We start from the raw sequence: 27,405 nt of genomic DNA on the forward strand, positions 1-27,405 counted from the left end.
CAATTCCCCCCCCCCCCCCCCCCCCCCCCCCCCCCCCCACCCTGACCGTTGATAGTATGAACCTATCATAAACCACACTGATTAATTAATCATCGACTACTGGATGCCAAACGAGGTAATTCTCACTCGTAGTCTATAGAAACAAAACGCTACATATTTTCATTAGTATCTAGGGACCTTTTACATACGCAGTTTTCCATGCATGACAGCACATATCACGGTCTTTGATATTCCAGTCGTGAGGCTCTGACAAGAGTCACTGAGCTGATGGAAAATGGCAGGTGTGTGGCACAGATAGCCACAAGAGACAAGCACACATCGCGATTGGAGAGACAAGGACTGGGATGTGGAGGTGGACAGCAAAAGAAGTTGAAAGATAGGAGGAGTTGCCAGATTGGGAAGAAATGAGATGGAAGTCAAAGGAGAGAAAGGAAAACAGGCGCAGTGGGATAAAAAACAACAACATAGAAACAAAAAGGAAGTGTCACTGAGACTTTGTATGGGTGCAAATAACAATTATCAAAAACGTTTCCTTTTTGTTACTGATACCACTAGAGCACATTGATTTATTAATCATTTACTAAATTGGATGTCAAACATTTGATAATTAGAGAAAAAAAAACCCCTCTACATTTTGTATTTCAACTTATTTTCGTGCTTATATCCAATTAAGGTTCAAGCACGCTGTCCTGGGCACACACCTCAGCTATCCGGGCTGTCTGTCCAGGACAGTAGGTTAATTGTTAGTTGGTTAGTAGTTAGTGAGAGAGAAGAGGGTGTAGTGGCCTTACACCTACCCATTGAGCCCTTAAGAACTCGCTCTGGGTTGGAGCCGGTACCGGGCTGCGAACCTGTACCTACCAGCCTGTAGTCCGATGGCTTAACCACTACGCCACCGAGGCCGGTAAACCCTCTACATTTTTCCATTAACAGCAAGGAAGCTTTTATAGGTAATTTCCCATAGACAGAATAGCACATACCAGCTGATATATACAAGTCGTGGGTAACCGGTTCGGTTTTCCTGTCAATGACGGAAGAGTTGACGTAATTCAGTATTTGCGCCCAGGACAGGTGTGCGCTACTACTGCTTGACCGTAACCGGTTGGGATGGGAAAAACGTCGAGGGTCCACCAAGACTGTGCAGGAGGGTTTTGTTTTTGTTTTTTGAGCACATTGATGTTTTAATCATTGACAATTGGATGTCAAATATTTCTACGAACCTTACGGTGTACAATACAGGCCCATAGGAACGATATCTGGAGTGTGTGTATGCGTGTGCGCGCGCGTGTGTGTGTATGTTGTTAAACAAGCAAAATGGCAGACGGCAGAAAACTGCATGTATTTTGCCCTATGCATTCTAAGCGAAGGCGATATCGGTGACATCATTACAGACTTGTTTGTTGAATCTGTGTCATTATAATGTTATTATACCGGCCTCGGTGGTGTCGTGGCAGGCCATCGGTCTACAGGTTGGTATGTACTGGGTTGGGATCCCAGTCGAGGCATGGGGTTTTTAATCCAGATACCGACTCCAAACCCTGAGTGAGTGCTCCGCAAGGCTCAATGGGTAGGTGTAAACCACTTGCACCGACCAGTGATCCATAACTGGTTCAACAAAGGCCATGGTTTGTGCTATCCTGCCTATGGGAAGCGCAAATAAAAGATCCCTTGCTGCTAATCGGAAGAGTAGCCCATGTAGTGGCGACAGCGGGTTTCCTCTCAAAATCTGTGTGGTCCTTAACCATATGTCTGACGCCATATAACCGTAAATAAAATGTGTTGAGTGCGTCGTTAAATAAAACATTTCTTTCTTTCTTTATAATGTTATTGGGTTTTTTCACGATTTTTGTCTGGACCAGATCTAACTATAATTAAAGGTAGGAGAGTAATTTATCGTAGTTGTTAACAATTTGGTTCGGACTTTAACTATCATGGTCTCTTCCGGTTCGTTACAAGAGCACTTTACTGTATGTACTGGTAAATCCGGGGACAGCTGTTGCTTACAAGATTGTAGAGCCGGGACGTGAATGAACGAACGTTTAACGACACCCCAGCACAAAAATACACATCGGCTACTGGGTGCAACAAATGTGCACCCCACTTTTCAGATATTTTGCTTTATACTAGTGTAAAAGTGTGTCAATATAAAAGTATGCCCTCACTTTTTGGCACCTTCCCTACGCCACTGATGGTTAACATCCAATAGCCGATGATTAATAAATCAATGTGCTTTAGTGGTGTCGTTAAACAAAACAGACTTTATCATAGTGTACTACAGTATAGTTCTGAAGCATGTTTAAAAAAAAAAAAAACAAGCTTATAAAATAGAAACCGCTTGTTTCCATTATATGGATATTTCTTGGGCGAAACTGTCTTAACAATCGACTGTCAATCAGACGATACTGGGTCTCTTTGTCTTACAGGACAACGATCATCTTGTAGCAGTGTGTCTATCTTCCTGTTTTCGTTTAGAGCGCGATTTCGAGTAGTCTGGCTAAATGAAAAATGCATGTTACTCAACACTCGGTTGTGCTAAGTCGCCATCTTGATTGACGCTCGTGAGCACGCGCAGACCATTGCCGGTCGTCTGAAGAGCACGCGCTCATTGACGCCAACGTCCCGTTAATACGTACTTCAGAGTCTTCACACCTAGTTTGTAAATTAATGGATCCCATTTCGGCAGCTCTCCCGATTTTCATGTAATAGTTATTTTCTCTCGCGGGGCTCTCGTTGGCTTTTGTTTCCCAGGATAACAATACAAATGAATATTTTATCTTGTTCCTAGTCAAGTGGTACGCTTTTACAAGTATGTCTGATGCACGTTTAGGCGCAAAGCGATCTTGTTGAAACGACAGAAGGGTGTGGGCAAACACAAAATGGCGACCGCCACTCCGAAATAAGTGGGAGTATGGCGGATGAATTCCCATTGGGACTCTCCTCGGGTGAGAGAAAGGATTCGCTTGCGCGCTAGCATCTCATTGGAACGCATGCCGGCCTATTCAGTATCAATTGTGATTCATTCACTTCTGCCGGGCTGGTCTATATTTGTATTTAAAGTCGCTTTATAGTGACTGTGATTTGACACTGCACGGAGAAGAGGGAGAGAGAAAGAAACAGGGAGAGAAAAAGCACCGCCACCAAGGTTAGATCCTCGGATATTGTTTTATTTTTATTGAAGTTATTTAGGATAACAAAATATTGATTTCCCGTATATATTCCTCAGGTAAGTAAACGGTTCATGCTTTGAAATAACTTTAATATTTTACAGAGTTTAAATGCTCGAATGTTGTTTTCATTTGTTGAACTTCTTTAATGCAATAGATGAATCGATGATGATTATGATAGATGATGATGATAATGACGACAATGATGAATCGATACTAGCATGATGATATTGATAATAATGGCTATGCTTTTTTTTTCATATTAGTATAGTATAGTTTATTAGCTTCACAGCCTTCCGGCTCATAGGCAATCATTTTATATACAAATCAATAACATTTGACAAGTGGTGCATAATTGGAGGATAGACAATTAAATATGTTGAAAACGTAAACTAGTGTTTTCCATAGCTTATTTTAGCATGGTGCAGCACCATGCCTCAATAGTCTAGTACCATCTTGCCTCACCAGCACCATGCTGCCCTGAGATTAAACAAGCCTTTTTCAATAATTAATTCTAAAATTGCCTTTATAAAACATCCAAAACGGTATTATTAATTAATAAAATATGCCTTTTATATCTTTTGCCATTCATTTATTAAAGCAAGCACATAAATTACATTAATGTTTATTTTAATTAAAAAAAATTGTATTTTTAATGAAAAACAAGTGCCCCGAAAATGGTGAAAATGCCCCAAAAGTGTTTTGTCTACCATGCCTTGCCTAATTTCTAGGGAAATCACTATAAACATAATACATTTTTACGATATTTACCAATATTACATAATTCTTTTCTGTTTTGAACAGACAATAATTGCACAAGTTTAAACACAGACGGTTTGCGCCAGTAGTATTTCTGAATATATATTGAACGTAATTGCACGTACAATGGACATTTCAAAATAAAATGATATTCATCCTCTATATCATTCTGATTACACATCCGACATTTCCTTAGCGACCTTTCAATACCATAATATCTACCTTGTTCAACAAACAACAGGTGAGAAGAAACACGAATTTTTTTTTATATTAATTATTAATTATATTAATGACTAATATCACTATGGTGGTGATGACAATGTCATCATAAAAACGTTTGTTTGTTTTGTTTAACGACACCACTAGAGCTCATTGATTTATTAATCATCTGTTATTTGAATGTCACCATGATGGCAATGAGGTGATGAGGAGGTTGGTCATGGTGATGATGATTGTGTTGATAATGAAGTTGATGGTGAAGGTGAGGTGATGGTGGTGATGATGTGGTTGATGATCGTGACGATGAGATTGATGGTGATGATGATGGTGATCGTGATGATGATGGCGATGATGATGATGATGACGATGATAATGGTAATGATGATGGATGATGATGATGATGTGACGATGAGATTGATGATGACGATGAAGACGATGATTGATGATGATGATGATGATGATTGATAGCGATGATGATGACGATGATGGTGATTAATTAATTGATGATGATGATGATGATGACTGACGACGAGGTTGATGATATGATGCGGATGTTGATGTGTAATGATGAACTAATATTTTTAACATGCATCTCAGTTGTCCTGCCTTTCATTTTATGTTGATTTTTCGTGATTAGATCCATATACCTTCCAAGCACGCTATCCTGGCACACACTTAACTAACCGATCCATATACCTTCCAAGCACGCTATCCTGGCACACACTTAACTAACCGATCCATATACCTTCCAAGCACGCTATCCTGGCACACACTTAACTAACCGAGCTGCCCGTCCGGCAGAATAGACTGGTAGTGAGTTGCTAGTGGTTGGTTGAAAATATTTTTTTATTTAACGACACCACTAGAGCACATTGATTTATTAATCATAATTATGGATATTAAACATTTGGTAATTTTGACATTTAGTCTTAGAGAGGAAACCCGTCGTGGTGCACTGGCTGGGACGACAAATAGCCCAAATGCGCCCACCGACAGGGATCGATTCTAGACCGACCGCGCATCAAGCGAGCGCTTTATCACTGGGTAACGTGCCTCCCCCTGGTGGGAAAGAATTCACTTTACCCCTCCTCAGAGTGGGTGGGACCGCGCCTGGGGGGAGTATTCAGTACCAACCAGCCTTGATCCGATCAGCTAACCATGGGCTGACTAGAAGTAAAATAAATTTTGTTTAACGACACCTCTAAAGCACATTGATTTATTAATCATCGGCTACTGGATGTCTATTGGATGTCTACTGGATGTCTATTGGATGTCGAACATTTGATAACTTAACGCAATAAAGAACTTGAACTTGAATCATCAAGGGGTGGGTGGGGGGGGGGGGGGTAAGTTTGAAGTGGGCGGAATTTGGAATAAAAAATTAGTAATAGGTAAAAAAACAGCCTAAGTCCTACGGAGAATAACCTGCATCCTAACCATGTCCGGACTAAGAAATTAAAACCAAAAATATTTTTAAGTGCTCGGCCTAAAAGGTTTTTTAAGGTGATTTGAGCAATTGAACGGGCGCCAAAATAAAGTGCGTTGGAGTATTTATAAAAAAAAATAAACATAAGAATTTTGAGCCGCGGCCAAGAAATTTAAAGTCCAACAAAGCCCCCAAAAAGGAGGTTACCTGTCCTAGTGAAGGTTGTTAGGTCGGCGAGGCTGGAGTGTCCCGGAAGTTCGGCAGTAGATGTTGGCGCTTCCGCTCGGATCATCTTATGTAGATTCCGATTGTTCAACTTGCTGTAGAGTAGCCTGTCTGTAGGTCTGCTGCCTTTTGTGCGTAACTACCACGGTGTGATGGCTGCCAAACATCTTGTTGTGTATTCCGTACTCGCTGCCGTCCTCCAGGGTTCTCCAGTCCGCGTCAAGGAAACTGCCCCTAAGTGTCGTCGGGTCGGTCGTGTCCCCCCTGCATGTACTGATGTAACGGTCCACTCGGAATCTTCGAGGGGGGGGCGGGGGGTGGGGGTGGGTGGAGAGGCGACTACTGGCACTGGTGCCTTGACCGTGGCTGGCTAGACGGTCGGTGATGTTGCCTTCTGCTTCAGTGGCGTAACAACAAGTCCTGGTGCCGACTCAACTGGAGTGGTTTGTAAAGTCGACCGCTGCACCGGAGTCGGCGCCCGTGGGGTGGAGGTCGTTGGTACCGTCCTCGGGGCCTGGCACATCGCGATGTCCAGGTTCGAATAGGTCGCGTCCTCTTCGGTGGAGACGGGGGGGGGGGGGGGGGGGGGGGGGCGACGACGCGACGACGCAGGACCCCCCGAACCGCGCACGTCTCCTCTTCGCGTCTTCTTCACCGAGTCGCCATACACTAAGGTCACGGTCGCCTGTGACCCCGTGTACGCGACTCAGAACTCCACCAAAGCTCCAAAAGAAGCAGTTAGGTGTGTGTGTGGGGGGGGGGGGGGGGGGTGTTAGCTCGACAGCGCAAGATTTAACGTCTTGTCTCATCGCTAATTGAATCAGACTGAGAATGAATACACTGAGTGGATTCACCGGCCTCGGTGGTGTCGTGGTTAAGCCATCGGACATACATGTAAGGCCGGTAGGTACTGGGTTCGCAGCCCGGTATCGGATCCCACTCAGAGCGAGTTTCAACGACTCAGTGTGCAGTGGTCGTAGGATCGAATCCACTCCGTTCATTTCATTTCAACTTATTTTCGTGCTTATATCGAATTAAGCGTCAAGCACGCTGTCCTGGACACGCACACACACACACACACACACACACACACACACACACACACACACACACACACCTCAGCTATCTGGGCTGTCTGTCCAGGACAGTGGGTTGGTTGTTAGTGGTTATGAGAGAAAAGAGGGTGTAGTGGTCTTACACCTACCTATCGAGTCGTTAAAACTCGCTCTGGGTTGGAGCCGGTATCGGGCTGCGAACCCAGTACCTACCAGCCTGTGTTCGATGGCTTAACCACGACACCACCGAGGCCGGTAATAAAGTATTAAAAAGTATTGCCTTTATCGGCATTCATAATCTATTGTACGTTTTAACAGTTTCCAATCTAATCGTTCTGACCCCTTCTCTTTTGATTTGTACAGCCGACCACCTTTGTACTTAACCGAAAGAAAAAAGAAAGAAATGTTTTATTTAACGACGCACTCAACACATTTTATTTATGGTTATATGGCGTCAGACATATGGTTCAGGGCCCGGTTTCACAAAGCCATCTTAGCCCTAAGATCATCTTAAATGCATAGCTACCTTATGCACTAAGGTGATTTTAGTGCTAAGATCGCTTCGTGGAACGGGGCCCAGGACCACACAGATATTGAGAGAGGAAACCCGCCGTCGCCACTTCATGGGCTACTCTTTTCGATTAGCAGCAAGGAATCGTTTATATGCACCATCCCACAGGCAGGGTAGTACATACCACGTCCTTTGATATACCAGTCGTGGTGCACTGGCTGGAACGAGAAATAGCCCAGTGGACCCACCAACGTGGATCGATCCCACACCGACCGCGCATTGAGCGAGCGCTGTACCACTGGGCTATGTCCCGCCCAGTGTATTAAACCAATGCCGCACTTAACAAGGATCTTTTTGCGCTCAGAGTGGACTATCGTACATACACATCGTGCTGAATAATGTGTACAAAGATGAATGCCATAAATACAACGGCAATGGAGGCCTTCATTGACCTCTGAATATCTAGCGAAGTGTACCTTTGATTGTCTTAACTTCTGGTACCGTGTACTGCGAATTCTGCTAATTCACCAAACTCTGATGGCACTCTGCCGAGACATACGTACTTTGTATATGGTCCTCAAAATTGCCAACATCGCACACCACTTGAAACCAGAACACGCATTTCACCACTTGAAACCAGAACACGCATTTCACCACTTGAAACCAGAACACGCATTTCACCACTTGAAACCAGAACACGCATTTGAGGTTTTTGCTTTATCGGTCAGCATTTTGAAGCGGTGTTCCCATCAGCGTCTTAAAACGTTTCAGAACCGTTTTGGAAATGTTTTAACCACAAAAACTTTTCGTCGTTCCTATACAGTGCTGTTATAACGTTGTGAAAACGGTTCAACCAAAAAACGTCTGGATAATTTTCACACCGTTTCAGCTAAAACGTATAGGCGTATATGGGGGTGGTGGGGGTTGTTGGAGGGAGTTGGAGAGCATGTCCAGGAACTTTCTAGACATTCCTACGCTTCGCGCACTCCATCTCAGTCGGTAAGCGGGTTGAAGCCCCTTCAGTGTTCATCTGGCCTCCGATCACAGTTATCTTCCCATTTGGTTGTCCGGATATTTGTCCGCGCAAGTAGTCTGCTGTTTGACTGTGATTATTTCATGGCAGACAGCCATGAAGTGGCAACTATTTGACTGAAATTGACAGGGGCGAGCATGTAGTTTGTAAACATGTGTAAGTTGTTGACATTGAAGACTTGTTTGTGGTAATTCCGGCCCATGCAAACGTAGTGATTTTTGTGTAAAATGGGTGTACTCCGGCCAGGTTTAAAGGGTGTGTTTGTTTAAACCAATATCCTGGGAAAAAGAGCTGGACAACAGGGCTTGTCCTTTTTAGGGTATGTTCCCCCAGGCAGGCAAAGGTACATACAAACATCCATGGGCCTGCTGATATTAATAAAAATGTTATAGCCACTAAGGCTATATAAAAACATAGAGCGAAATTAATTGTGGTCTGTGGCCATTTGCTTTTGCAGCGCATGCGTATACCTGACCACACCTATAATGTATTGTATGACAACAGGTCTTACCCATGACGACCACCTGTCTAAACAGGACTTTTCCCAAATGGTCTCCTCCCGCAAAGCCACGCATGCACGGAGTTTAAAAGGCTACGTGGTTTGAATATACTTTAATTTCCTATGGGATCTTTCCACATAATATAGAAAATTAATTTGTTATTATCCCATAACACGATTTTCCCATGTTGCTTGTCGGCTCACACCAGGTGAACTGGTTAACGCGAAACTGGAGATTACTAAATCAGATTACTCCGCCGGTAATATCATATTGCCCACCCCAGAGGGCGCTCGTTCTGTTTGTGTAATTAATTATTTCTGTTGCACGTTACTCTTCGCTGGACAAGTCTCGGGGTCACAGACATCCAGTCAGAATTACGGTGATGTCAGTGTGCGAGTGTTTTTATAATATTAACACGTACGACGGCAATCAGATTAAAATTAGCTCTACTGGGTCTACCAGTAGATCTAACAGCATTTCGTGGACTCCCATGTCCATGTGATACTTCATTTATAAATAACAATAATAATATTGACCAATTACACTTCGCCTTTTATAGCGTTATTCGGGAGCGTACAAATTCTAAAAATATCGGGCGAGATTATTTATGCAATAGGCGAACTCGTTGGTCTATTTCAACATTGAAAAAACCCGGGGAAAAGTGCAGTAATAAACTTTGTATTGTATACTAGTATAAACAGATTTTATGGCTATACCATCACGGTTTTTTTTTTTTTCGTCTTAAAACGAATTTTATATAAAATTTTATATTGCAATTAGTTTTCGGCATATATGTACTTCGTAATTCACCCGAATCATTCCGTATACCCTATAATCCCGAATGTTTTTAAATTCTTTTCAAATCACTGGCATGATTTTGCAAGTAAGGTTTTGATTGGTCGAATGAAAGGTCAACTGGACATGAGCTCCAACGGGCTGCTGTTAGATCCACATGTAATAGTGGAGCTAATTTTAATTAGATTGGTACGACGGTACACGGAACTTATGGTGCTTATGACACCATATCGGCTATTGGATGTCGAATATTTGATATTTTTGACTTAGAGGAAACCCGCTACATTTTTCAATTAGTAGCAAGGGATCTTTTATATACACCAAAAAAAAAAAATTGTTTTGTTTTAAAGACAACACTGGAAACACATTGATTTATGAATCATCGGCTATTTGATGTTGAACATTTATTAAATTAGACGTTCAATCTTAAAGAGGAAACCCGCTAAATTTTCCATTACTAGCACCATCCCACATACATGATAGCACATACCACGGCCTTTGATATACCAGTCGTGGTGCACTGCCTGGAATCAGAAATAGCCAAATGGACCCACCGACGGGGATAGATCCCAGACCGACTGCGCCTCAGGTGATCGCTTTACCACTGGGGGCTACGTCCCGCCCCAAAACTACAATAATGTACACCCTGAAAACAATACAAAGAAAGGAATGTTTTATTTAACGACGCACTCAACACATTTTATTTACGGTTATATGGCGTCAGACATATGGTTAAGGACCACACAGATTTTGAGAGGAAACCCGCTGTCGTCACTACATGGGCTACTCTTCCGATTAGCAGCAAGGGATCTTTTATTTGCGCTTCCCACAGGCAGGATAGCACAAACCATGGCCTTTGTTGAACCAGTTATGGATCACTGGTCGGTGCAAGTGGTTTACACCTACCCATTGAGCCTTGCGGAGCACTCACTCAAGGTTTGGAGTCGGTATCTGGATTAAAAATCCCATGCCTCGACTGGGATCCGAACCCAGTACCTACCAGCCTGTAGACCGATGGCCTACCACGACGCCACCGAGGCCGGTCCAAGCATTTGACCAGTGTAGTCGGTGATGCTTCGTACCTGGAAATAACAGTACGATACGCCACTGAACAAAACATTGGCTGATGCTGTTCCGTATTTTGGACTTGTGCATACCTCTTCATCTCTTTGGTGAAAGTCTTACAGATTGTTTTAGATGAAGTGACGGAGTTGACAGCCGTGGTGGCAATCCTCATGACGGGTGCCACCGGGGAGGCAGGATATGTTTTAGATGAAGTGACGGAGTTGACAGCTGTGGTGGCAGTCCTCATGACGGGTGCCACCGGGGAGGCAGGATATGTTTTAGATGAAGTGACGGAGTTGACAGCTGTGGTGGCAGTCCTCATGGCGGGTGCTTATCGTTCGCGAACACCTGCTATCATCACTGTTTTTGACATTGTTTCATAGTGGCATGTCATCACAGCTGTATTTATTCCAATGCGCTCTGGCCTGTGCTAGTTATAATTGAGTAAATAGTCTGGGAGTGGCAGTCCTCCTTTGAGCGGTGCAGGAAGGATGTATTGTTCAGTAAAGGATCTCGGGAGTGGCTGTCCTCCTATAAAGTTTGCTTTGTTTAACGACACCACTAGAGCACATTGATTAATTAATCATCGGCTATTGGAAGTCAAACATTTGGTCATTCTAACACAGGTCTTCAGGTAAAGTTTGTTTTTGTTTAACGACACCACTAGAGCACACTGATTAATCATCGGCTATTGGAAGTCAAACATTTGGTAATTCTGACGTATAGTCATAAGAGAAAACCCGCTACATTGTTTTCCATTTGCAGCGAGGGATCTTTTATACAGGCACTTTCCCACAGACAGGACAGCACATACCACGGCATTTGACTAGTTGTGGTGCACTAGTTGGAACGAGAATATAGTCTTAGAGAGGAAACCCGCTACATTTATTCATTAGTAGCAAGGGATCTTTTATACAGGCACTTTCCACAGACAGGACAGCACATACCACGGCCTTTGACTAGTTGTGGTGCACTAGTTGGAACGAGAATATAGTCTTAGAGAGGAAACCCGCTACATTTATTCATTAGTAGCAAGGGATCTTTTATACAGGCACTTTCCCACAGACAGGACAGCACATACCACGGCCTTTGACTAGTTGTGGTGCACTAGTTGGAACGAGAATATAGTCTTAGAGAGGAAACCCGCTACATTTATTCATTAGTAGCAAGGGATCTTTTATACAGGCACTTTCCCACAGACAGGACAGCACATACCACGGCCTTTGACTAGTTGTGGTGCACTAGTTGGAACGAGAATATAGTCTTAGAGAGGAAACCCGCTACATTTATTCATTAGTAGCAAGGGATCTTTTATACAGGCACTTTCCCACAGACAGGACAGCACATACCACGGCATTTGACTAGTTGTGGTGCACTGGTTGTAACGAGACCCCCCCCCCCCCCTCAATAAGTTGAATGGGATCCACCGAGAACTAACCCGACTGAGTTAAATCCCACCCTATCCTCCCATAGACGCGGCATAGGTAGAGATTCACGGAATCAACCACCATTTTGCCAAATATCCATTCGGCTCTGCATTAAACAGAGATACAGGATCTGTCGTTCAGACTCAAAAATAATGTCTTAAGCATTTTTGGGATTTCTAGGGTTTTTGGGATTGCCGATCATTTCACAGCGTGCTCCACGCTTACTGACATATACACCTGGACATTAATTAAGCCATCGGGCACAAGGCTGGTAGGTACAGGGTTCGCAGCCCGGCACCGGTTCCCATCCAGAACGAGTTTTAACGACTCAATGGGTAGGTGTAAGACCACTACACCATCTTCTCTCTCATTAACCACTAAACACTAGCAAGTAACTCACTGTCCTGGATAGACAACCCAGATTGCTGATGTGTGTTCAGGATAGCGTGCTTGAACCTTAATTGAATACAAGCACAAAAATAAGTTAAAATGAAAGTAGCCTGAAAGTAGTTACCCGTGCCGACGAGGTCTACACCCGATATTGAGCGTGTTTACATTTTCTGTATCTACTGAATATTTACCGAGATGGCAGGAATGCATTACTTATTAACCCCACACACACATCAGTGTGATTCCAGCTTCACAGTTAATTACCATACACACACATGTCCACGTATATTTACGCTTTCTGCGATTTTCCCTTTGAAATACATCAAATATTGATGAAACGATAGTGTTGCTTGTTGTCAATTATTTTCTGTATTATCTGTATCATCACATGGTAAAAACTACGTAGTGCTTAATTAATGTCCAACACTCAGTTCAGCCAGCGAACGTTTCGCTAACGTTCGCGAAACTATTTGACTGGTTTCCGACGTGGCTACTTTGTTTAACGTGAAGCGCATAAACCAGTCTAGTGAACTTTTTTTCTGCTCGGTCTGGCTGAACGCAGCACAGGTGTACACTGTATACAACTAATATAATACGCCTGCTTTCTTATTTATACTGGGACGAGATTTAGCTCAGTCCGTTGAGCGCTCGCCTGAGATGCTTACGTCGCAGGATCGAACCACCTCGGTGGATCCATTAAAAAAAAAAATCTCGTTCCAACCAGTGTAACACAACTGGCCAAAAGCCGTGGTATGTGCTATCCTGTCTGTAGGAAAGAGCATATAACAAATCCCATGCTGTTAATGTAAAAATGTAGCGGGCTTCCTCTGATGACTACGAGTCAGAATTTCCAAATATTTGACATCCAATAGCTGATGATTAATTAATCAATGGACTCTAGTTGTGTTGTTAAACAAAATTAACTTTAACTTTTCTTATTTATACTGAACAAAGGAAACGCATATAATAAGTTATTTGTTGTTAAGTTATTTAAAGGGACATTCCTGAGTTTGCTGCAATTTTTAAGATGTACAGCGCAAGATTTCTCTTTTAATTTTTGAGACGAACCATACAATTTGAAATCGGCAAACGCACGTGTTAACTGAAATTGACAAGAGGCTGTCGTTTGTGCATTACCGAGCTATGGCGGCACAGGCGACGAATCAAGCGTATACGTTTGACAATATCCGTTCATAGCGAACACACGAGACTTTTTTAAAAGTGCATTTGAGCTTGTATTTCACATTTGTACATGATGTTATAATATGGTAACCAGAGAATGTAACTTTAACGACGCACTCAACACATTTTATTTACGGTTATATGGCGTCGGCTTAAAGCACAGAGACAAATAAGCATAGATATTACTAATAACTAAAAATAAATAATAATAATAATAATAATAATAATAATAATAATAATAATAATAATAAATAAATAAAAATAAATAAATAAAATAATAATAATGATAAATTTTAAAAATTGACATAATAAAAGTATAATATTAGCTGTATTTTACAATTTATATCGTGCACACAAGGGTACCTGTATTTTCCTGTGTACTGTATCTCTGTGTTATTATTTATCACGGCAGAAACTGTTAATTACACTGTATATCTATTTGGACAGAAACTGTTAATTACACTGTATATCTATTTGGAAGCGAAAACGTAAATATAACTCTCTAAAGTACGTCATGTCGCATAAGTTGGCTTGACTACCCGGGGTTTATGATGTTTTCGTTAGCAACCCTTTGTCGTATTTATTAATTATCAAACTCTGTGTTGTTTAAAGGGACATACCCTAGTTTTTAAACACTAAGGCATATTTTGTTACTATTAAAGCCATTTTTTGATCACTGAAATCATACTTTACTTAGATTTTATGGTTTAGATTATCCATTTCCGTACATTAGAAGTGTTTTTGGTCATCCTGGTGTTTTTAATATCATAAAATGCATTTCTCATATTTTTAAAAATGCACGTGCGTCTGAGAAGTAACAGTTATGGAGTCAAGTTTTAGTCTATTTTTACAGGCTATTTCACCATTTCAAAGTTACAGACTCATGTTTCACTCAGTTGTAATTTTATCCAAATGTGTTACAGGTTTGTAGATTAACTAAACTTAGTGTGCATTTTTACGGGTTGAAACTAGGGTCTGTCCCTTTAATTGTCAAACTGTGTTATTTATTTTACGTTCATCGGGGTATAAAAAAACCCATCATCCGTAAAGTTTGTTTCGTAAATGGAATTCATATTTTGTTATCTTAGAAATTACTATTCAGATGCAGGGGCGTATCTTGGAATTTGTTATTTATTTATTTTTATTTTTAATTTTTATTATTATTATTATTATTTTGGGGGACGGGGGTTGAACTAACGGAAAAAAGGCACATGGACAAACTCGTGAAAAAGGACAACACAATGATCTTTTTTAAAATTATATTTTAAATTCACAAAAACCCCAAGAGAAACTTAAATATATCCGCCTCATAGATGCTTTCTTGTGCCAAACCCATAGTCGTGTTCGGTGGAATAAACGCGACTATCTAATTGTACTATACCAAATAAAATCCCATAGGCGATAATGTTAAATATGTGGCTAAAACAAAATATATGTAATGTATCAATCAAATTATGTCCCATAAATATGACTCTTTAGGCACGGGTGGAGGCACTAGTCCCCCTCTCTCCAATAATTCTGAATTTTAAAAAGAATCTTATTGGTTGTAGAATGCAGGACGTTGCATTTCAGGATATCTAGTTTTCACATTTTGACGAGAGAGCATACCCCAGAACCCCTAAAAACTTTGCTTTGTGCCCTCGATCTTAATCAGCCCTTCCCCTCCCCTCCCCCAATGTCTACTCGCTTCCGCCGTGCCTGCAACTACAAGCCTTCTCTCAAAGTATTCACTGAAGAAAGTGGAAGATTCTATAGTTCATTTCTGTACAAAATTGTAGTGTTTCGTTTTACAAGTACTCCATACATGCTTCAAGCACTTTACACAGTGACACTAGATGAAGGAAAATTGCACACATTTATTGCGCAGATAACACTTTTTTAAACAATAATAATACTGGACGATGTAATACTGAATGAAGTAAAATTTCATACATTTATGGCGCAAATAAAGAGGAAAATGAATGAAAAAAAATTGCACATTTATGGCGCAAAAAAAAAATTAATGAATGAATGAAGAAAAATTGTATACATTTATTGCGCAGATAAAACTACTTTTTTCAACAATAATAATACCGGATGAAGTAAAATTGCATACATTTATTGCCCAGAGAAAACCCTTTTTTGACGACATTGTTCAATTGCTTAGACCCTAAGTTTTTTGCAAATTTTACGTTTAATTCCTATTCAATCCTTATTCTCTGACCAGCCACGGTGGCGTAGTGGTTAGGCCATCGGTCTACAGGCTGGTAGGTACTGGGTTCGGATCCCAGTCGATTTTTAATCCAGATACCGACTCCAAACCCTGAGTGAGTGCTCCGCAAGGCTCAATGGGTAGGCGTAAACCACTTGCACCGACCAGTGATCCATAATTGGTTCAACAAAGGTCATGGTTTGTGCTATCCTGCCTGTGGGAAGCGCAAATAAAAGATCCCTTGCTGCTAATCGGAAAGAGTAGTCCATGTAGTGGCGACAACGGGTTGGGGATAGAACACTGTAAAGTAACTATACGATAGGTTGATATATTATGACTGTCAAGTTGTATGTCCATGAATAATATATAATATTTATTATTTACTAATGCACGGGCAAGTGTTCATTTGAAGGCCACGCTCCTTTAAGTGAGGGGGGTTGGGGTGGTTTTAACCACGTGCTATTCATTGTCACGTATTGCACACACACGTGGCCAGAATATTGTATACCCGCGATTGGTTGAGGCGTGGCCCTCTGCCCAACCCCACACCCACATCTGGCTTCTTTTATATGGTTTTATATTGATCGTCTGTGTTTTGTAATACACGTTAATAAATACATTGAACGTTGTACCATGATTTGGTGTTTTTCTCTTTGACGTCAACTGGGGTGTAACTGCAATACCATGGTATAACTGAAACTGTGCGGGTAAGTAACAGTTATATCATGGTTTTGATGAGTTAACTGTTTCAGTTATACCATGGTATTGCAGTTACACCCCAGTTGACATCAAAGAGAAAAACACCAAATCATGGTACAACTGAAGTTAATTGCACAGTTTTTAGGCCACGCCCCTCACAGACGCGTCAATCATGGTACAAAACAGTTATATCATTGGTTTTGATTCGTTAACTGTATTTAGACGGCGGGCACTCGACTCTTGTCTCGTGCCGCCGTCTCAATACAGTTAACTCGTCAAAACCATGATATAACTATTGCTTATACTCGTATGCTTGATGGGTAGGGAGAAGCAACTTTGAATTTAGCCATATTTTACTCAAAATAACAATAATATATTGAATGTCCAGTAAAACATTTTTTTGAACGATATTCCCTTCTATACTTGAATTTCATGTCGTTTACATATGGGCAAGTCTGAACAATAGCTTTTTGGTTTACAAAATTGCTTTGCACATTACAAAAGTACCCCCCCTCCCCAAACACCACCATAAATACTAGGAATCCCATTTAAAAGAAAACAATTGTGGAAAGGCGAGGAAAAATGTTTCTTTTATTTAACGACGCCACTAGAGCACATTGATTTTTTATCTTATCATCGGCTATTGGACGTCAAACATATGGTCATTCTGACACTGTTTTTTAGAGGAAACCCGCTGTCGCCACTACATGGGCTACTCTTCCGAATAGCAGCAAGGGATCTTTTATTTGCGCTTCCCACAGGCAGGATAGCACAAACCATGGCCTTTGTTGAACCAGTTATGGATCACTGGTCGGTGCAAGTGGTTTACACCTACCCACTGAGCCTTGCGGAGCACTCACTCCGGTTTTGGAGTCGGTATCTGGATTAAAAATCCCATGCCTCGACTGGGATCCGAACCCAGTACCTACCAGCCTGTAGACCGATGGCATGCCACGACGCCACCGAGGCCGGTAGGATTGAATAGGAATTAAACGTAACATTTGCCATAAAACAATTGAACAGGGCCCCGTTCCACAAAGCGATCTTAGCCCTAAGATTACCGTAGGCGCATAGCTACCCTATACACTTAAGCTGATCTTAGGGCTAAGATCGCTTCCTGGAACGTGGCCCTGGACTATAGTAATTTTTACTGCCGTATCAAAGATATTTGGTGCAGTGCAACCATCTGCTATAAATAGCCAGCCTGTCGATGATTAATACAAAGCAGCGATATGCCATCACAGTAGCGTTCATTAATTGTGATGGCTTTTATTAATTTACCATAGCAGATTAATTAATTCATCTCGATATTGATGCGGGGAGTCGCTCCATGAGAACTCCAGGTAAAGTCCCCGTGGACTATATCTTAGCGGCGGAGTGTCTGCCTGGTGTGTGGGTAGTCCCCAGCTCCCGACCTTGTTGGAGCATTTGTCACGTGATATAGTTTTTACTTTAATATAGGTGCAAAAGTACCAAGCAAATTTGTTTAAACCGAATATGTTGGAACACACGTCTTAATGCAATGTGTAATACCCTTACCCTTACTCTAACCATTGCACATATTGCTGCTCCTGGGGTTTGAAAATACTGGAACTTTTTTCTTTTCATTTCATTTATCATGGTTCTACTATAGTCCGTCCCATCATCCTGTAAAGAAGGGGGTGGGGTGGGGGGTGGGGTGGGGGGTGGGGTGTAAATAATTTCAGTTTGGTTTGACGTAAGAAAATCAGTAAATGTGGGGGTTTTTTCGCAGTTTTGAAAAAAATCGGCTGAGAAATAAATAAATTGTAGTAAATTCCATGGTATGAAAACAGGCGTTCTCTATGGGAAGGAAGGAAGGAAGGACATGTTTTATTTAACGACACACTCAACACATTTTAATTAGGCTTATATGGCTCCTGAGCTGGCTTATCCTAGTAGCACAGGTAGCAGGTGATACGGACCCCGCTATTATTTGTGCTACAGGCACTGCCTATCACTATATATATAATAACTAACAGACATAATAAACATCAAGAAATTGCCTTTTGTAGATGGAAAATTACAAATTGCATCAAAACACTTTCAAGTTTGAAATGGACTATATACGAAATTGATTGCTTTATTACACAACGGCATTAGAGGAACATGCATAATAAATTACATACATTTGACAAGATGGTTTACAGGATAAAATATATAAATAGTGTGTAATACATATTTACAGTGGTAGCCATACATAAAAATAATATACATGTTTTGTCATAGATGCATGATATATATTTATATAAATAATATCAACAGTTTAATGTTAGTAATAGTAGTAGTAGCTAAAGAATAGAGTTGTTGACTAGTTTAATTTCTAGGGTTTTTAAAGACCTTGCAAATATATTTATAAATTTTGCTAGTTTTTTTAATACACTTATTTTCTTACTGTTCATTAATTCTTTGAATTTGTAAGTATTTGGTTTTGTTTTATAGTAATAGGGCTGTAAAAATTCTTTTCGTGATTTATCAAAAAACTTGCATACAAACAAGTAATGATATTCATCCCCGATATCCGTTTCATCACATAAAGGACATAATCTATCTTCAAATAAAATATGATTCCATCTTCCAGTTTATACAGGTAGATAGTGATTTGAAGTTCTAAATTTTATGACACTGGGCCATAATATTTCAGGAATTATATTAAGGTATTTTTCGAAAATAGGGTTTTCTTTAAAAAGTTGATAGGTTTTACGTTTTGATGACTGTGAAATATTACTATCCCATATTTGTAGATATTGATCGTATTGTCTACTCTTGATTTGTTCTGAGAGCCAATTTAAAGATTTGTTTGTGATATCCACACATTACTCATTTCTAAAAGATTCAGTGTATTTTCAACTGTAGTAATCCAATCATACCTATTACCATTAACTTTATAATCTGTCAACATGAATTTGTAAATTAAAAAAGATAGTTACGATTGTTTTCCTGAAATAATACGTCCCCAATAGCAAACCATTCTTCTATGAATATTGAATTCCAATGACATCTTCCCTAATTCAACGTATAACATAAAAATTGGGGTGGATTCTTTGACGGGTAATATGTGTCGGAAGAATTTTATTTGAACAGAATTACAGATATCGTTTTTTTCCGTAACCCCAGACTTCACAACCATACAATAAGATAGGAAAAACCATTGATTCAAACATTTAAAGTTAACATTCAACTGATAAATTATGTTCTTTAGCTTTTGCTAGTATTAAAATACATGGCTTTCGTTGCTTGTTGTTTTAAGTTTTCTTTGGTAAATTTAAAATTATTTAATTTTGTAAAAGTGATTCCTAAATATTTAAATTCCTTTACATTATCAAGAACATGTTTTCCAATTCTAAAAATATATTTATAGTCTCTGGTGTTTCCATTAAATATTAAAACTTTAGTTTTAGAGTAATTTATCTTAAGCTTCCATGTGTTACAGTATTGGTGAAATACATCAAGTGTATGTTGTAGATCGGTGGTATTGTTAGCTAAGATGGCACTATCGTCAGCGTATAGTAAGCACAGTAGATACATTCCAATATCAAGCGGATTTTGTTGCTTTTTACTGCTGAAGCTAACTCCTTGACATCCATGGTTAATAAAATATTTTTCTAAATCATTTAAATATAAAGAGAATAGGACTGGTGATAAATTGTCACCTTGACGAACACCGATATTACATGAAAATAGGGATGATTTCTTATTGTTTACATATATTGGTTATTTTATGCCTTGATACATCTGGTAAATAATTTTAAAAAATTTTCCATTTATATTATTTTCTAGTAATTTATGCCACAGAAGTGTTCGTGGTATCATATCAAACGCTTTCTCAAAATCAACAAATGTACAGTATAATTTCTTTTTTCTTGTTTTCAAAATATTAATTAGATTGTGTAAAGTAAAAATGTGATCTAGTGTTGAATATCCTTTTTGGAACGCTGTCTGTGCTTCGCTCATAATATCGTTTTCTTCTAAAAAATTATTTAAGCGATTATTCAGTATGGTCGTGAATAGTTTAGAACACCAACAGAGTAACGTAATTGGTCGATAATTTGCAGGTAATGTGCGATCTCCTTTATTTTTATAGATAGAAAAAATAAAGAAAACTATCTACTGATGGTGTATTCTTTTCTGGTGTTTTGTGGCCTTTTAATATTTTGTAAAATTCTTTCGGATCTTTAGTACGTAGTTGTCTCATTTTCTTTTCCGTATAGGACTTATTACGAGAAATAGCTCTGGCTATACATTTTTAATAGCATTTACTGGAATTTTGTAATACTGCTTTATTTCTAATATTTTTATTTACTGCATATTGTTTTTTTCGCTTCGTGATATTTTTTTCGTAGCACCCGACACATTTTACCAAACCAAGGTTGATTTCTATTTTGCGGTGTAATGGTATCAGGGCCGAGTTCAGTCAGACCGAACAGAAAAACGTCCGCTAGACTGGTGTATGCGCTCAACGGTAAACCAAATGACCACGTCGGGAACCAATAAAATAGTTCGCGAACGTTAGCGAAACGTTTGTTGGCTGAACTTGGGGCAGGTGTAGTGGTCTTACACCTACCCATTGAGTCGGTAAAACTCGCTCTGGGTGGGAACAGGTATACCGGGATGCGAACCCTGTACCTACCACCCTTGTGTCCGATGGCTTAAGCATGACACTACCGGGGCCGGTATATCCAAATTACTGAGGTTGCCCCTTTAAGTAACTTCAAACACGCTGTGCGCGTGGGAGGGCAGCGGTTTATATTAAGACACCGAGTTACGAATTTATGCGACGCTGGCGTAACGACCCGATGATTTGATTTGTCATCACGACCGTACCCGCGTCACGACATGACGGTATTAGTTAAGCACATCGCATTACGGTAACAAACCCGGCAATAAGATACGAGACATACTGAAATCTGATTGGTTTCGCCGCTCATTGCCATCAAGCAAAGTTAATCATGTAACAAAGCCAGCGATTGGACCAATTCATCCCAGTCAAAGACCTGTTCGATTAGACAACTCATTTAATTATAGTCATGCATTAAAAAAGGGAAAACACTAGAAGAAAAAACAAAAACGAAAAAAAACCGAAAAACCCCCGAAGAGTCCTTGTTACATAACGCGATCTTTTGTCCACTACAGTTGAAAGGTTTGCTGTGATTTTCGTAGGCTGAAACTAGTAAATCGATAGTTTTCCGGTCTATTTAAAGTGTTCTACGTGATACCAGTCTAGTTGCGCCAGAGGCTGGCTAGGAGAGAGATCGTCTCTTTAAATTGTCAAACACTTGTCACTTCGTATCAGTGAAATGATGCTCTAAATTAGACTGTGTGTGTTTGTTGAACGACAAGGTGATCGGCACGAATCAGGTAAGATGGAATAGAACAAATGATAAACTAGATGAATGAAATGTATTTCTGTTCCTCTGCCTATATCTATCTATCTATCTATCTATCTATCTGGGGCCTAATTTACTAAACTCTCGCAACTTTGCGATCTCGCAGTGCAATGCTAAAAGACTTGCAAAGAGGATGCTTTGTTGTCTAGCAGAGCCTAAGAGATATTTTTGAATTAGACCTCTGTATATTTTTTCTTTCTTTGTCTGTCGTTTGGTGTGTCTGTCATTTTGTCTGTCTGTGTTAAGAAATAAAATGAAATTTGAGGTGGTGCAAACATTAGGATGACTAGATACACTTTGATTGTACAGCCACCGATATTCTATATAAGAACATTTATTTACTATCTGACTTTAGTCGTTAAAATATTATGCTACTTGGAAAAGTCTTATCATGACAACAAACAAACAATTCCTTTAAAGTGACATACCCTAGTATACAGGGTTTCTGCCCGAGGGTAAAACAGATATGGCGCCATACCCAAATGGTTCTGCATATTTTATTTTTTAAGTTAACCTTTTAACAAAATTAATTACTCTTATCATTACTCAATGATTTTCTTAACTCTGACCCTAAATCTAACCCACTTTCTTTCTGGGGACCCCCCCCCCCCCCCCCCCCCCCCCCGTCCCCCATACCTCCTGTCGACTGTGGTTGCATCCAATCCCATGACGCCATACCCAAAAATTTCTTTCTGGCAGAAACATTGCTAGATTTTTAGACACTACTTTGTTCTCTTCACTATCAAAGCCGGTTTTTAAAATTGAATTATTTTTTAGGCACTACTATGTTCTTTGGACTATCAAAGCCGGTTTTTAAAACTGATTTTTTTTAGACACTACTATGTTCTTTTGACTATCAAAGCCGGTTTTTTAAATTGAATTTTTTAGACAATACTATGTTCTTTTCACTATCAAAGCCGGTTTTTAAAATTGAATTTTTTAGACACTATTATGTTCTTTTGACTATCAAAGCCGGTTTTTAAAATAGAATTGTTTAGACACTACTATGTTCTTTTCACTATCAAAGCCGGTTTTTAAAATACAATTTTTTTAGACACTACTATTTTCTTTCGACTATCAAAGCCGGTTTTTAAAATAATTTTTTTTTAGACACTACTATGTTCTTTCGACTATCAAAGCCGGTTTTTAAAATACAATTTTTTTAGACAATACTATGTTCTTTCGACTATCAAAGCCGGTTTTTAAAATACAATTTTTTTAGACACTACTATGTTCTTTCGACTATCAAAGCCGGTTTTTAAAATACAATTTTTTTAGACAATACTATGTTCTTTCGACTATCAAAGCCGGTTTTTAAAATACAATTTTTTTAGACACTACTATGTTCTTTCGACTATCAAAGCCGGTTTTTAAAATACAATTTTTTTAGACACTACTATGTTCTTTCGACTATCAAAGCCGGTTTTTAAAATTGAATTTTTTTCAGGCACTACTATGTTCTTTTCACTATCAAAGCCGGTTTTTAAAATTGAATGTTTTAGACACTACTATGTTCTTTTCACTATCAAAGCCGGTTTTTAAAATTGAATTGTTTAGACACTACTATGTTCTTTTCACTATCAAAGCTGGTTTTTAAAATACAATTTTTTTAGACACTACTATTTTCTTTTCACTATCAAAGCCGGTTTATAAAATTGAATTTTTTTCAGGCACTACTATGTTCTTTTGACTATCAAAGCCGGTTTTTAAAATATAATTTTTTAGACACTACTATGTTCTTTTCACTATCAAAGCCGGTTTTTCAAATTAAATTTTTTAGACACTACTATGTTCTTTTGACTATCAAAGCCGGTTTTTAAAATAGAATTGTTTAGACACTACTATGTTCTTTTCACTATCAAAGCCGATTTTTAAAACTGAAATCGGACATCACTTTGATTACATTGTTTCGATTATGCATGTCCGTACATTATAAATGTTTTTGGTCAGCCTGGAGTTTCTAATACCACGAAATGAAGCTTTTATATGTTAAGAAAAAGGTAAAGTTTATTTCGGTTTAACGACACCACTAAAGCACACTGATTAATTAACCATCGGCTACTGGGTGTCAAACGTTTAGTAATTCTGACACGTGGTTATATGTTAAGAAGCGCATGTACCTCTGACAAGTAACGGTTATGGATACAAGCTCCAGTCTGCTTTTGATGCGCGGTCGGTGTGGGGTCGATCCCTGTCGGTGGGCACATTGGGCTATTTCTCGCCTCAGCCAGTGCACCACGACTGGTATATCAAAGGCTGTGGTATGTGTTATCCTGTCTTTGGGATGGTGCATATAAAAGATCCCTTGCTGCTAATCGAAAAAGAGTAGCCCATGAAGTGGTGACACGGATCGGACCTTGAACGACCGCACATCCAGCGAGCGTTTTACCACTGGGCTACGTCAGTGACTAAGTCCGGAGCAGGGGGCAGGTGTTGTGATGTGTGTATCCGTTTGTCTTACCATTTTCTTTCTACTACATTTGAGGAATTCGAGTACCGTGGAATCACTGTTATTCGTTTTGGTCTAATTTTCGTGTAGGCCTAATTCGTGAACTAGGGCAGTCAAAGAACACAACGGAAACATAATATATATATATATACTCTTCAAAAAAAGAAACGCAAAAGGGTACAAATGGGTTATAACTCCGATTTTATGTTTCCTACCGGTTCATGCTTTGTGAATATAAGGTCATTGCATGTCCCAAACACATTCCCACGGTTACATTCGATAAAACGCAGCTACTGTACAATAAAGTTCCAAAATGTGAATATTCGCAAAAACGCAGCCACGTGCAAACCATGTCACCACTGCACGTGCGTTGTCTGCACGTGCAACATGAACACCAACAGTATAAAAGTGCAGGGTGTTCGCTTGCCTGGCCTCTGTATCTGGCCGACAGTTGACAATCCAGGACATGCCACGTCTCAGTGAACCGCAGAGAAACAATGCCATCGGCCGACTAGATGCAGGCGAATCCAGAACGGCCGTTGCCAGGGCATTCCATGTGTCCCCAAGCACCATCTCCAGACTGTGGGACCGTTACCAGCAACATGGATCAACACGTGACCTCCCTAGATCCGGTCGACCACGGGTCACTACCTCCGGGCAGGACCGCTACATCCGGGTACGCCACCTTCGGGAACGATTGACTATTGCCACCTCCACAGCCGCAGCAATACCAGGTTTGCGCAGGATATCCGACCAGACCGTACGGAACCGCCTACGTGAGGTAGGAATTCGTGCCAGACGTCCAGTTCGAGGTGTCATCTTAACACCACAACACCGTCGACTCCGACTGCAGTGGTGCCAGATTCATCGACAATGGCCTCAACTGCGATGGAGACAGGTGTGGTTCAGTGACGAGTCCCGATTTCTGCTCCGACGTCATGATGGAAGATGTCGCGTGTATAGGCGTCGTGGTGAACGTTATGCGGCAAACTGCGTGCAGGAAGTGGACAGATTCGGCGGGGGTAGTGTCATGGTGTGGGCAGCCATCTCACACACTGGCAGAACTGACCTGGTCCACGTGCAGGGCAACCTGAATGCACAGGGCTACATTGACCAGATCCTCCGGCCACACATCGTTCCAGTTATGGCCAACGCCAACGCAGTGTTCCAACATGACAACGCCAGGCCTCACACAGCACGTCTCACAACGGCTTTCCTACAGAACAACAACATTAATGTCCTTCCTTGGCCATCGATATCACCGGATTTGAACCCAATTGAGCATCTATGGGACGAGTTGGACCGACGCCTCCGACAGCGACAACCACAGCCCCAGACCCTGCCCGAGCTGGCAGCAGCCTTGCAGGCCGAGTGGGCCACCATCCCCCGGGACGTCATCCGTACTCTGGTTGCTTCAATGGGCAGGCGGTGCCAGGCAGTTGTCAACACACGCGGAGGCCACACCCGGTATTGACTCCAGATGACCTTGACCTTGGTGGTGTGTCCTATCACTTACAATGGACTAGAGTGAATTGTGAACAATCCTGCAACATTTGGTAATTATCGGACTCACCATTCAATAATTAAATCAATTCTCCAAATGTTACGACAATGTGGTTTTGCGTTTCTTCTTTTGAAGAGTATATATATATATATATATATGTGTGGCTGCATGACAAAAGGTGCCACATGGTCAAAAAAAAGAAGAAGGTGTTTTTGAAGGAATAAGATAAAGCACATTCTACAGAGCATAATTCTGTTTTAATTATGAAAATCTGATGAAAACTTTCCGAAATATTGAACTTTTTGTACAGACAATTATGATTTTTTTCAAAGGACCATCTTTGAGAAAATGAAGTCCGAAGTTTTACACAAAAAACCTGATTCATTATTGCTTGAAATCTTCATTAATAATAATAATATATGCCAACCAAGTTATTCTGTACTCTGTAACCATGTAATATTTGTTTTAACAGTATATGCCATTGACAAGAATTTATATTGAACCTCCATTATACATTCCCCCCCCCCCTTTAAAAAAAAATAATAATAATAATAAAAAAATTAAATAAAAAAAAGAAATTAAAAAAAAACAAAAACAAAAAAATGCACAATAGTATCCACCATCAATAAAATGAGAAACTATCAGTGCTCACACCAAATATGAATGCTATGATTAGACAGGAATATTTAGTCAAACATAAGTCAATAGTTCTCCAGCTTTGAACATACAGTAAGTTCTCACATACCAGGTTGTAACACGGCCAGAGTAATGAGCCCGATGACCACCTCGATTTCAGTAAATAGATTCGTTTGATTAGTTTGATTCGAAATCCGATTCCGACTCACTCTGATCCCTAATTACAAAGTAGTCCATAATAATGTCTTGTAACACATCGTCAGAAGCAATGTTTCTCATACTGGCATTGATGTTTAACAGCGAAATCAACTGGCGAGCCACCTCAGCTTCCTTTGTTATTACACATGCTGGTCTCACGGGCGCCGCCATTTTCTCAATTGATACCGTGAATCGAGCAGGCACTTGTTTTTTTACATGCTCGTCTCGATTTAGCTCGATTTAAATACGTTTCACGTCTCGCATTACAACATATACAGTCTTAGTACTACTTCAAATGCATTTTTACTTCATAAATTGAACAGACGATCGCACGTTTTTCTTATTTCGTAGTTTGGGAAAAAGTAATTGTTGAATTTTGCCACGGAAATTGTCTCAATGCGCATTACTCATACATGACAAATATATCTGCGCACTTGCTATATTTAGAAAGTAGAGTTCACGACCTTTCCAGTGGCATGCAATACTTGGCGTTGAAAAGTCCAAGATTTTATAATAAACTCGGCCAAATAAGTGATTAATTCTTGCGTAATTAAAGACAATTAGAATTTGAC

The 27,405-nt window shown here is 40.2% G+C and overlaps 1 protein-coding gene across 2 annotated transcripts in view; it reads left to right on the forward strand.

The window, feature by feature from the left end:
- The first annotated feature begins 2,944 nt into the window (after nt 1-2,944).
- The window catches only part of LOC121387675, a 45,084-nt gene continuing 20,623 nt past the window's right edge, over nt 2,945-27,405 (forward strand). Inside the window, exon 1 of one of the 2 annotated variants that reach the window (XM_041518864.1) lies at nt 2,945-3,142. The gene's annotated coding sequence lies outside the window, so the exon portion shown is untranslated. Of the gene's footprint in view, nt 3,143-21,889; nt 22,018-27,405 lie in introns of those variants that run through there. The other variant, XM_041518865.1, reaches the window with a different exon arrangement.

Source organism: Gigantopelta aegis, chromosome 13 (assembly GCF_016097555.1).
Source record: "Gigantopelta aegis isolate Gae_Host chromosome 13, Gae_host_genome, whole genome shotgun sequence".
Taxonomy (NCBI): domain Eukaryota; kingdom Metazoa; phylum Mollusca; class Gastropoda; order Neomphalida; family Peltospiridae; genus Gigantopelta; species Gigantopelta aegis.